Below are 16464 nucleotides of genomic sequence, written 5' to 3'. Positions count from 1 at the left end.
ACATAACCTACACGCTTACCACCCGACATAACCTACACGCTTACCACCCGACAGAACCTACACGCTTACCACCCGACATAACCTACACGCTTACATCCCAACGGAACCTACACACTTACCAGCCGACAGAACCTACAAGCTTACGACCCAACATAACCTACACGCTTACCACCCGACAGAACCTACACGCTTACCACCCGATATAACCTACATGCTTACCACCCGACAGAACCTACACGCTTACATCCCTACAGAACCTACACGCTTACCACCCGTCATAACCTACACGCTTACATTCCAACATAACCTACACGCTTACCACCCGATATAACCTACACGCTTACCACCCGACATAACCTACACGCTTACCACCCGATATAACCTACACGATTACCACCCGATAGAACCTACACGCTTACCACCCGACAGAACCTACACGCTTACCACTCGATATAACCTACACGCTTACCACCCGACAGAACCTACACGCTTACCACCCGATATAACCGACATGCTTACCACCCGACAGAACCTACACGCTTACCACTCGATATAACCTACACGCTTACATCCCTACAGAACCTACACGCTTACCACCCGACATAACCTACACGCTTACATCCCTACAGAACCTACACGCTTACATCCCTACAGAACCTACACGCTTACATCCCTACAGAACCTACACGCTTACCACCCGACATAACCTACACGCTTACATCCCTACAGAACCTACACGCTTACCACCCGACATAACCTACACGCTTACATCCCAATGGAACCTACACGCTTACCACTCGATATAACCTACACGCTTACATCCCTACAGAACCTACACGTTTACGACCCGACATAACCTACACGCTTACATCCCTACAGAACCTACACGTTTACCACCCGACATAACCTACACGCTTACATCCCTACAGAACCTACACGCTTACATCCCTACAGAACCTACACGCTTACATCCCTAGAGAACCTACACGCTTACCGCCCGCTACAACCTACATGTTTACCACCCGACATAACCTACACGCTTACATCCCAATGGAACCTACACGCTTACCACTCGATATAACCTACACGCTTACATCCCTACAGAACCTACACATTTACCACCCGACATAACCTACACGCTTACATCCCTACAGAACCTACACGCTTACATCCCTACCGAACCTACACGCTTACATCCCTAGAGAACCTACACGCTTACCGCCCGCTACAACCTACATGTTTACCACCCGACATAACCTACACGCTTACATCCCTACAGAACCTACACGTTTACATCCCTAGAGAACCCACACCCTTACCGCCCGCTACAACCTACATGTTTACCACCCGACATAACCTACACGCTTGCATCCCAACAGAACCCACACCCTTACCGCCCGCTACAACTTCCATGTTTACCACCTGATATAACCTACACGCTTACCACCCGACATAACCTACACGCTTACCACCCGATATAACCTACACGCTTACCACCCAACAGAACCTACACGCTTACCACCCGACATAACCTACACGCTTACCACCCGACAGAACCTACACGCTTACCACCCAATATAACCTACACGCTTACCACCCGACAGAACCTACTCACTTACCACCCGATATAACCTACACGCTTACCACGCGACATAACCTACACGCTTACCACCCGATATAACCTACACGCTTACCACCCAATATAACCTACACGCTTACCACCCGACAGAATCTACACGCTTACCACCCAATATAACCTACACGCTTACCACCCGACAGAACCTACACGCTTACCACCCGATATAACCTACACGCTTACCACCCGACATAACCTACACGCTTACATCCCTACAGAACCTACACGCTTACCACCCGACAGAACCTACTCACTTACCACCCGATATAACCTACACGCTTAGCACCCAATATAACCTACACGCTTACCACCCGACAGAACCTACACACTTACCACCCGATATAACCTACACGCTTACCACCCGACATAACCTACACGCTTACATCCCTACAGAACCTACACGCTTACCACCCAACAGAACCTACACGCTTACATCCCAACGGAACCTACACACTTACCAGCCGACAGAACCTACACGCTTACCACCCAACAGAACCTACACGCTTACATCCCAACGGAACCTACACACTTACCACCCGACATAGCCTACACGCTTACCACCCGATATAACCTACACGCTTACAACCCAACAGAACCTACACGCTTACCACCCGACATAAACTACACGCTTACCACCCGACAGAACCTACACGCTTACCACCCAATATAACCTACACGCTTACCACCCGACAGAACCTACTCACTTACCACCCGATATAACCTACACGCTTACCACGCGACATAACCTACACGCTTACCACCCGATATAACCTACACGCTTACCACCCAATATAACCTACACGCTTACCACCCGACAGAATCTACACGCTTACCACCCAATATAACCTACACACTTACCACCCGACATAACCTACACGCTTACCACCCAATATAACCTACACGCTTACCACCCGACAGAACCTACAAGCTTACGACCCAACATAACCTACACGCTTACCACCCGATATAACCTACACACTTACCACCCAATATAACCTACACGCTTACCACCCGACAGAACCTACAAGCTTACGACCCAACATAACCTACACGCTTACCACCCGATATAACCTACACGCTTACCACCCGACAGAACCTACACGCTTACATCCCTACAGAACCTACACGCTTACCACCCGATATAACCTACATGCTTACCACCCTGCAGAACCTACACGCTTACCACCCGATATAACCTACATGCTTACCACCCGACAGAACCTACACGCTTACCACCCGACATAACCTACACCCTTACATCCCTACAGAACCTACACGCTTACCACCCGACATAACCTACACGCTTACATCCCAATGGAACCTACACGCTTACCACTCGATATAACCTACACGCTTACATCCCTACAGAACCTACACGTTTACCACCCGACATAACCTACACGCTTACATCCCTACAGAACCTACACATTTACCACCCGACATAACCTACACGCTTACATCCCTACAGAACCTACACGTTTACCACCCGACATAACCTACACGCTTACATCCCTACAGAACCTACACGCTTACATCCCTACAGAACCTACACGCTTACATCCCTAGAGAACCCACACCCTTACCGCCCGCTACAACCTACATGTTTACCACCCGACATAACCTACACGCTTGCATCCCAACAGAACCTACACGCTTACCGCCCGCTACTACCTACACGTTTACCACTCGACAGAACCTACACACTTACCGCCCAACAGAACCGACACGTTTACATCCCGACAGAACCTACACGCTTACCACCCAACAGAACCTACACGTTTACATCCCTACAGAACCTACACATTTATCGCTTGACAGGACCTACACGCTTAACCCCCGACAGAACCTACATGTTTACGGTCCAACAGAACGTACATGTTTACATCCCGACAGAACCTACACGTTTACCGCTCGACAGAACCTACACGTTTACCGCTCGACAGAACCTACATGTTTACATCCCGACAGAACCTACACGTTTACATCCCGACAGATTCTACACGTTTACCGCTCGACAGAACCTACATGTTTACATCCATACAGAACCTACACGTTTACATCCCGACAGAACCTACACGCTTACCACCCGACAGAACCTACACGCTTACCACCCGATATAACCTACACGCTTACCACCCGACAGAACCTACACGCTTACCACCCGATATAACCGACATGCTTACCACCCGACAGAACCTACACGTTTACCACCCGACATAACCTACACGCTTACATCCCTACAGAACCTACACATTTACCACCCGACATAACCTACACGCTTACATCCCTACAGAACCTACACGTTTACCACCCGACATAACCTACACGCTTACATCCCTACAGAACCTACACGCTTACATCCCTACAGAACCTACACGCTTACATCCCTAGAGAACCCACACCCTTACCGCCCGCTACAACCTACATGTTTACCACCCGACATAACCTACACGCTTGCATCCCAACAGAACCCACACCCTTACCGCCCGCTACAACCTACATGTTTACCACCTGATATAACCTACACGCTTACCACCCGACATAACCTACACGCTTACCACCCGATATAACTTTCACGCTTACCATCCAACAGAACCTACACGCTTACCACCCGACATAACCTACACGCTTACCACCCGACAGAACCTACACGCTTACCACCCAATATAACCTACACGCTTACCACCCGACAGAACCTACTCACTTACCACCCGATATAACCTACACGCTTACCACGCGACATAACCTAAACGCTTACCACCCGATATAACCTACACGCTTACCACCCAATATAACCTACACGCTTACCACCCGACAGAACCTACACGCTTACCACCCAATATAACCTACACGCTTACCACCCGACAGAACCTACTCACTTACCACGCGACATAACCTACACGCTTACCACCCGACAGAACCTACACGCTTACCACCCAATATAACCTACACGCTTACCACCCGACAGAATCTACACGCTTACCACCCAATATAACCTACACGCTTACCACCCGACAGAACCTACACGCTTACCACCCAATATAACCTACAAGCTTACCACCCGACAGAACCTACACGCTTACCACCCAATATAACCTACACGCTTACCACCCGACAGAACCTACTCACTTACCACCCGATATAACCTACACGCTTACCACCCAATATAACCTACACGCTTACCACCCGACAGAACCTACTCACTTACCACCCGATATAACCTACACGCTTACCACCCGACATAACCTACACGCTTACATCCCTACAGAACCTACACGCTTACCACCCAACAGAACCTACACGCTTACATCCCAACGGAACCTACACACTTACCAGCCGACAGAACCTACAAGCTTACGACCCAACATAACCTACACGCTTACCACCCGATATAACCTACACGCTTACCACCCTACAGAACCTACACGCTTACCACCCGCTATAACCTACATGCTTACCACCCGACAGAACCTACACGCTTACATCCCTACAGAACCTACACGCTTACCACCCGACATAACCTACACGCTTACACTCCAACATAACCTACACGCTTACCACCCGATATAACCTACACGCTTACCACCCGACAGAACCTACACGCTTACCACCCGATATAACCGACATGCTTACCACCCGACAGAACCTACACGCTTACCACCCGACAGAACCTACACGCTTACCACCCGACATAACCTACACGCTTACATCCCTACAGAACCAACACGCTTACATCCCTACAGAACCTACACGCTTACATCCCTACAGAACCTACACGCTTACCACCCGACATAACCTACACGCTTACATCCCAATGGAACCTACACGCTTACATCCCTACAGAACCTACACGCTTACCACCCGACATAACCTACACACTTACATCCCTACAGAACCTACACGCTTACCACCCGACATAACCTACACGCTTACATCCCAATGGAACCTACACGCTTACCACTCGATATAACCTACACGCTTACATCCCTACAGAACCTACACGTTTACCACCCGACATAACCTACACGCTTACATCCCTACAGAACCTACACATTTACCACCCGACATAACCTACACGCTTACATCCCTACAGAACCTACACGTTTACCACCCGACATAACCTACACGCTTACATCCCTACAGAACCTACACGCTTACATCCCTACAGAACCTACACGCTTACATCCCTAGAGAACCCACACCCTTACCGCCCGCTACAACCTACATGTTTACCACCCGACATAACCTACACGCTTGCATCCCAACAGAACCTACACGCTTACCGCCCGCTACTACCTACACGTTTACCACTCGACAGAACCTACACACTTACCGCCCAACAGAACCGACACGTTTACATCCCGACAGAACCTACACGCTTACCACCCAACAGAACCTACACGTTTACATCCCGACAGAACCTACACATTTATCGCTTGACAGAACCTACACGCTTAACCCCTGACAGAACCTACATGTTTACGGTCCAACAGAACCTACATGTTTACATCCCGACAGAACCTACACGTTTACCGCTCGACAGAACCTACACGTTTACCGCTCGACAGAACCTACATGTTTACATCCCGACAGAACCTACACGTTTACATCCCGACAGATCCTACACGTTTACCGCTCGACAGAACCTACATGTTTACATCCATACAGAACCTACACGTTTACATCCCGACAGAACCTACACGCTTACCACCCGACAGAACCTACATGCTTACCACCCGATATAACCTAAACGCTTACCACCCGACAGAACCTACACGCTTACCACCCGATATAACCGACATGCTTACCACCCGACAGAACCTACACGCTTACCACCCGACAGAACCAACACGCTTACCACCCGACATAACCTACACGCTTACATCCCTACAGAACCTACACGCTTACATCCCTACAGAACCTACACGCTTACCACCCGACATAACCTACACGCTTACATCCCTACAGAACCTAAACGCTTACCACCCGACATAACTTACACGCTTACCACCCGACATAACCTACACGCTTACATCCCTACAGAACCTACACGCTTACCACCCGACATAACCTACACGCTTACATCCCAATGGAACCTACACGCTTACCACCCGACATAACCTACAAGCTTACATCCCTACAGAACCTACACGTTTACCACCCGACATAACCTACACGCTTACATCCCTACAGAACCTACACGCTTACATCCCTACAGAACCTACACGCTTACCACCCGACATAACCTACACGCTTACATCCCTACAGAACCTACACGCTTACCACCCGACATAACCTACGCGCTTACCACCCGACATAACCTACACGCTTACATCCCTACAGAACCTACATGCTTACCACCCGACATAACCTACACGCTTACATCCCAATGGAACCTACACGCTTACCACTCGATATAACCTACACGCTTACATCCCTACAGAACCTACACGTTTACCACCCGACAGAACCTACACGCTTACCACCCGACATAACCTACACGCTTACATCCCTACAGAACCTACACGCTTACATCCCTACAGAACCTACACGCTTACCACCCGACATAACCTACACGCTTACATCCCTACAGAACCTACACGCTTACCACCCGACATAACCTACACGCTTACCAACCGACATAACCTACACGCTTACATCCCTACAGAACCTACACGCTTACCACCCGACATAACCTACACGCTTACATCCCAATGGAACCTACACGCTTACCACCCGACAGAACCTACACGCTTACATCCCTACAGAACCTACACATTTACCACCCGACATAACCTACACGCTTACATCCCTACAGAACCTACACGTTTACCACCCGACATAACCTACACGCTTACATCCCTACAGAACCTACACGCTTACATCCCTACAGAACCTACACGCTTACCACCTGACATAACCTACACGCTTACATCCCTACAGAACCTACACGCTTACATCCCTACAGAACCTACACGCTTACCACCCGACATAACCTACACGCTTACCACCCGACATAACCTACACGCTTACATCCCTACAGAACCTACACGCTTACCACCCGACATAACCTACACGCTTACATCCCAATGGAACCTACACGCTTACCACTCGATATAACCTACACGCTTACATCCCTACAGAACCTACACGTTTACCACTCGACATAACCTACACGCTTACATTCCTACAGAACCTACACATTTACCACCCGACATAACCTACACGCTTACATCCCTACAGAACCTACACGTTTACCACCCGACATAACCTAAACGCTTACATCCCTACAGAACCTACACGCTTACATCCCTACAGAACCTACACGCTTACATCCCTAGAGAACCCACACCCTTACCGCCCGCTACAACCTACATGTTTACCACCCGACATAACCTACACGCTTGCATCCCAACAGAACCCACACCCTTACCGCCCGCTACAACCTACATGTTTACCACCCGATATAACCTACACGCTTACCACCCGACATAACCTACACGCTTACCACACGATATAACCTACACGCTTACCACCCAACAGAACCTACACGCTTACCACCCGACATAACCTACACGCTTACCACCCGACAGAACCTACACGCTTACCACCCAATATAACCTACACGCTTACCACCCGACAGAACCTACTCACTTACCACCCGATATAACCTACACGCTTACCACGCGACATAACCTACACGCTTACCACCCAATATAACCTACACGCTTACCACCCAATATAACCTACACGCTTACCACCCGACAGAATCTACACGCTTACCACCCAATATAACCTACACGCTTACCACCCGACAGAACCTACACGCTTACCACCCAATATAACCTACACGCTTACCACCCGACAGAACCTACACGCTTACCACCCAATATAACCTACACGCTTACCACCCGACAGAACCTACTCACTTACCACCCGATATAACCTACACGCTTACCACCCAATATAACCTACACGCTTACCACCCGACAGAACCTACTCACTTACCACCTGATATAACCTACACGCTTACCACCCGACATAACCTACACGCTTACATCCCTACAGAACCTACACGCTTACCACCCAACAGAACCTACACGCTTACATCCCAACGGAACCTACACACTTACCAGCCGACAGAACCTACAAGCTTACGACCCAACATAACCTACACGCTTACCACCCGATATAACCTACACGCTTACCACCCTACAGAACCTACACGCTTACCACCCGATATAACCTACATGCTTACCACCCGACAGAACCTACACGCTTACATCCCTACAGAACCTACACGCTTACCACCCGACATAACCTACACGCTTACATTCCAACATAACCTACACGCTTACCACCCGATATAACCTACACGCTTACCACCCGACAGAACCTACACGCTTACCACCCGATATAACCGACATGCTTACCACCCGACAGAACCTACACGCTTACCACCCGACAGAACCTACACGCTTACCACCCGACATAACCTACACACTTACATCCCTACAGAACCTACACGCTTACATCCCTACAGAACCTACACGCTTACATCCCTACAGAACCTACACGCTTACCACCCGACATAACCTACACGCTTACATCCCTACAGAACCTACACGCTTACCACCCGACATAACCTACACGCTTACCACCCGACATAACCTACACGCTTACATCCCTACAGAACCTACACGCTTACCACCCGACATAACCTACACGCTTACATCCCAATGGAACCTACACGCTTACCACTCGATATAACCTACACGCTTACATCCCTACAGAACCTACACGTTTACCACCCGACATAACCTACACGCTTACATCCCTACAGAACCTACACATTTACCACCCGACATAACCTACACGCTTACATCCCTACAGAACCTACACGTTTACCACCCGACATAACCTACACGCTTACATCCCTACAGAACCTACACGCTTACATCCCTACAGAACCTACACGCTTACATCCCTAGAGAACCCACACCCTTACCGCCCGCTACAACCTACATGTTTACCACCCGACATAACCTACACGCTTGCATCCCAACAGAACCTACACGCTTACCGCCCGCTACTACCTACACGTTTACCACTCGACAGAACCTACACACTTACCGCCCAACAGAACCGACACGTTTACATCCCGACAGAACCTACACGCTTACCACCCAACAGAACCTACACGTTTACATCCCGACAGAACCTACACATTTATCGCTTGACAGAACCTACACGCTTAACCCCCGACAGAACCTACATGTTTACCGTCCAACAGAACCTACATGTTTACATCCCGACAGAACCTACACGTTTACCGCTCGACAGAACCTACACGTTTACCGCTCGACAGAACCTACATGTTTACATCCCGACAGAACCTACACGTTTACATCCCGACAGAACCTACACGTTTACCGCTCGACAGAACCTACATGTTTACATCCATACAGAACCTACACGTTTACATCCCGACAGAACCTACACGCTTACCACCCGACAGAACCTAGACGCTTACCACCCAATATAACCTACACGCTTACATCCCGACAGAACCTACTCACTTACCACCCGATATAACCTACACGCTTACCACCCAATATAACCTACACGCTTACCACCCGACAGAACCTACTCACTTACCACCCGATATAACCTACACGCTTACCACCCAATATAACCTACACGCTTACCACCCGACATAACCTACACGCTTACATCCCTACAGAACCTACACGCTTACCACCCAACAGAACCTACACGCTTACATCCCAACGGAACCTACACACTTACGACCCAACATAACCTACACGCTTACCACCTGATATAACCTACACGCTTACCACCCTGCAGAACCTACACGCTTACCACCCGATATAACCTACATGCTTACCACCCGACAGAACCTACACGCTTACCACCCGATATAACCTACACGCTTACCACCCGACAGAACCTACACGCTTACCACCCGATATAACCGACATGCTTACCACCCGACAGAACCTACACGCTTACCACCCGACAGAACCTACACGCTTACCACCCGACATAACCTACACGCTTACATCCCAACAGAACCTACACGCTTACATCCCTACAGAACCTACACGCTTACCACCCGACATAACCTACACGCTTACATCCCTACAGAACCTACACGCTTACCACCCGACATAACCTACACGCTTTCCACCCGACATAACCTACACGCTTACATCCCTACAGAACCTACACGCTTACCACCCGACATAACCTACACGCTTACATCCCAATGGAACCTACACGCTTACCACCCGACATAACCTATACGCTTACATCCCTACAGAACCTACACATTTACCACCCGACATAACCTACACGCTTACATCCCTACAGAACCTACATGTTTACCACCCGACATAACCTACACGCTTACATCCCTACAGAACCTACACGCTTACATCCCTACAGAACCTACACGCTTACCACCCGACATAACCTACACGCTTACATCCCTACAGAACCTACACGCTTACCACCCGACATAACCTACACGCTTACCACCCGACATAACCTACACGCTTACATCCCTACAGAACCTACACGCTTACCACCCGACATAACCTACACGCTTACATCCCAATGGAACCTACACGCTTACCACTCGATATAACCTACACGCTTACATCCCTACAGAACCTACACGTTTACCACCCGACATAACCTACACGCTTACATCCCTACAGAACCTACACATTTACCATCCGACATAACCTACACGCTTACATCCCTACAGAACCTACACGTTTACCACCCGACATAACCTACACGCTTACATCCCTACAGAACCTACACGCTTACATCCCTACAGAACCTACACGCTTACATCCCTAGAGAACCCACACCCTTACCGCCCGCTACAACCTACATGTTTACCAAACGACATAACCTACACGCTTGCATCCCAACAGAACCCACACCCTTACCGCCCGCTACAACCTACATGTTTACCACCCGATATAACCTACACGCTTACCACCCGACATAACCTACACGCTTACCACCCGATATAACCTACACGCTTACCACCCAACAGAACCTACACGCTTACCACCCGACAGAACCTACACGCTTACCACCCGACAGAACCTACACGCTTACCACCCAATATAACCTACACGCTTACCACCCGACAGAACCTACTCACTTACCACCCGATATAACCTACACGCTTACCACGCGACATAACCTACACGCTTACCACCCGATATAACCTTCACGCTTACCACCCAATATAACCTACACGCTTACCACCCGACAGAATCTACACGCTTACCACCCAATATAACCTACACGCTTACCACCCGACAGAACCTACACGCGTACCACCCAATATAACCTACACGCTTACCAACCGACAGAACCTACTCACTTACCACCCGATATAACCTACACGCTTACCACCCAATATAACCTACACGCTTACCACCCGACAGAACCTACTCACTTACCACCCGATATAACCTACACGCTTACCACCCGACATAACCTACACGCTTACATCCCTACAGAACCTACACGCTTACCACCCAACAGAACCTACACGCTTACATCCTAACGGAACCTACACACTTACCAGCCGACAGAACCTACAAGCTTACGACCCAACATAACCTACACGCTTACCACCCGATATAACCTACACGCTTACCACCCTACAGAACCTACACGCTTACCACCCGATATAACCTACATGCTTACCACCCGACAGAACCTACACGCTTACATCCCTAGAGAACCTACACGCTTACCACCCGACATAACCTACACGCTTACATTCCAACATAACCTACACGCTTACCACCCGATATAACCTACACGCTTACCACCCGACAGAACCTACACGCTTACCACCCGATATAACCGACATGCTTACCACCCGACAGAACCTACACGCTTACCACCCGACAGAACCTACACGCTTACCACCCGACATAACCTACACGCTTACATCCCTACAGAACCTACACGCTTACATCCCTACAGAACCTACACGCTTACATCCCTACAGAACCTACACGCTTACCAACCGACATAACCTACACGCTTACATCCCTACAGAACCTACACGCTTACCACCCGACAGAACCTACACGCTTACCACTCGATATAACCTACACGCTTACATCCCTACAGAACCAACACGTTTACCACCCGACATAACCTACACGCTTACATCCCTACAGAACCTACACATTTACCACCCGACATAACCTACACGCTTACATCCCTACAGAACCTACACGTTTACCACCCGACATAACCTACACGCTTACATCCCTACAGAACCTACACGCTTACATCCCTACAGAACCTACACGCTTACATCCCTAGAGAACCCACACCCTTACCGCCCGCTACAACCTACATGTTTACCACCCGACATAACCTACACGCTTACATCCCTACAGAACCTACACGCTTACCACTCGATATAACCTACACGCTTACATCCCTAGAGAACCTACACGCTTACCACCCGACATAACCTACACGCTTACATTCCAACATAACCTACACGCTTACCACCCGATATAACCTACACGCTTACCACCCGACAGAACCTACACGCTTACCACCCGATATAACCGACATGCTTACCACCCGACAGAACCTACACGCTTACCACCCGACAGAACCTACACGCTTACCACCCGACATAACCTACACGCTTACATCCCTACAGAACCTACACGCTTACATCCCTACAGAACCTACACGCTTACATCCCTACAGAACCTACACGCTTACCACCCGACATAACCTACACGCTTACATCCCTACAGAACCTACACGCTTACCACCCGACAGAACCTACACGCTTACCACTCGATATAACCTACACGCTTACATCCCTACAGAACCAACACGTTTACCACCCGACATAACCTACACGCTTACATCCCTACAGAACCTACACATTTACCACCCGACATAACCTACACGCTTACATCCCTACAGAACCTACACGTTTACCACCCGACATAACCTACACGCTTACATCCCTACAGAACCTACACGCTTACATCCCTACAGAACCTACACGCTTACATCCCTAGAGAACCCACACCCTTACCGCCCGCTACAACCTACATGTTTACCACCCGACATAACCTACACGCTTGCATCCCAACAGAACCTACACGCTTACCGCCCGCTACTACCTACACGTTTACCACTCGACAGAACCTACACACTTACCGCCCAACAGACCCGACACGTTTACATCCCGACAGAACCTACACGCTTACCACCCAACAGAACCTACACGTTTACATCCCGACAGAACCTACACATTTATCGCTTGACAGAACCTACACGCTTAACCCCCGACAGAACCTACATGTTTACCGTCCAACAGAACCTACATGTTTACATCCCGACAGAACCTACACGTTTACCGCTCGACAGAACCTACACGTTTACCGCTCGACAGAACCTACATGTTTACATCCCGACAGAACCTACACGTTTACATCCCGACAGAACCTACACGTTTACCGCTCGACAGAACCTACATGTTTACATCCATACAGAACCTACACGTTTACATCCCGACAGAACCTACACGCTTACCACCCGACAGAACCTACACGCTTACCACCCAATATAACCTACACGCTTACCACCCGACAGAACCTACTCACTTACCACCCGATATAACCTACACGCTTACCACCCGACATAACCTACACGCTTACATCCCTACAGAACCTACACGCTTACCAACCAACAGAACCTACACGCTTACATCCCAACGGAACCTACACACTTACCAGCCGACAGAACCTACAAGCTTACGACCCAACATAACCTACACGCTTACCACCCGATATAACCTACACGCTTACCACCCTGCAGAACCTACACGCTTACCACCCGATATAACCTACACGCTTACCACCCGACATAACCTACACGCTTACATTCCAACATAACCTACACGCTTACCACCCGACAGAACCTACACGCTTACCACCCGATATAACCGACATGCTTACCACCCGACAGAACCTACACGCTTACCACCCGACAGAACCTACACGCTTACCACCCGACATAACCTACACGCTTACATCCCTACAGAACCTACACGCTTACATCCCTACAGAACCTACACGCTTACCACCCGACATAACCTACACGCTTACATCCCTACAGAACCTACACGCTTACCACCCGACATAACCTACACGCTTACCACCCGACATAACCTACACGCTTACATCCCTACAGAACCTACACGCTTACCACCCGACATAACCTACACGCTTACATCCCAATGGAACCTACACGCTTACCACCCGACATAACCTACACGCTTACATCCCTACAGAACCTACACTTTTACCACCCGACATAACCTACACGCTTACATCCCTACAGAACCTACACGTTTACCACCCAACATAACCTACACGCTTACATCCCTACAGAACCTACACGCTTACATCCCTACAGAACCTACACGCTTACATCCCTAGAGAACCCACACCCTTACCGCCCGCTACAACCTACATGTTTACCACCCGACATAACCTACACGCTTGCATCCCAACAGAACCCACACCCTTACCGCCCGCTACAACCTACATGTTTACCACCCGACATAACCTACACGCTTGCATTCCAAAAGAACCTACACGCTTACCGCCCGCTACTACCTACACGTTTACCACTCGACAGAACCTACACACTTACCGCCCAACAGAACCGACACGTTTACATCCCGACAGAACCTACACGCTTACCACCCAACAGAACCTACACGTTTACATCCCGACAGAACCTACACATTTATCGCTTGACAGAACCTACACGCTTAACCCCCGACAGAACCTACATGTTTACCGTCCAACAGAACCTACATGTTTACATCCCGACAGAACCTACACGTTTACCGCTCGACAGAACCTACATGTTTACATCCCGACAGAACCTACACGTTTACATCCCGACAGAACCTACACGTTTACCGCTCGACAGAACCTACATGTTTACATCCATACAGAACCTACACGTTTACATCCCGACAGAACCTACACGCTTACCACCCGACAGAACCTACACGCTTACCACCCAATATAACCTACACGCTTACCCCCCGACAGAACCTACTCACTTACCACCCGATATAACCTACACGCTTACCACCCGACATAACCTACACGCTTACATCCCTACAGAACCTACACGCTTACCACCCAACAGAACCTACACGCTTACATCCCAACGGAACCTACACACTTACCAGCCGACAGAACCTACAAGCTTACGACCCAACATAACCTACACGCTTACCACCCGATATAACCTACACGCTTACCACCCTGCAGAACCTACACGCTTACCACCCGATATAACCTACATGCTTACCACCCGACAGAACCTACACGCTTACATCCCTACAGAACCTACACGCTTACCACCCGACATAACCTACACGCTTACATTCCAACATAACCTACACGCTTACCACCCGACAGAACCTACATGTTTACCACCCGACATAACCTACACGCTTACATCCCTACAGAACCTACACGCTTACATCCCTACAGAACCTACACGCTTACCACCCGACATAACCTACACGCTTACATCCCTACAGAACCTACACGCTTACCACCCGACATAACCTACACGCTTACCACCCGACATAACCTACACGCTTACATCCCTACAGAACCTACACGCTTACCACCCGACATAACCTACACGCTTACATCCCAATGGAACCTACACGCTTACCACTCGATATAACCTACACG

The sequence above is a fragment of the Telmatherina bonti genome, assembly GCF_933228915.1.
Source record: "Telmatherina bonti genome assembly, chromosome: 2".
NCBI classification, from domain to species: Eukaryota; Metazoa; Chordata; class Actinopteri; order Atheriniformes; family Telmatherinidae; genus Telmatherina; species Telmatherina bonti.
The sequence above is the reverse complement of the archived record's forward strand: the minus strand, read 5'-3'. Positions refer to the sequence as shown.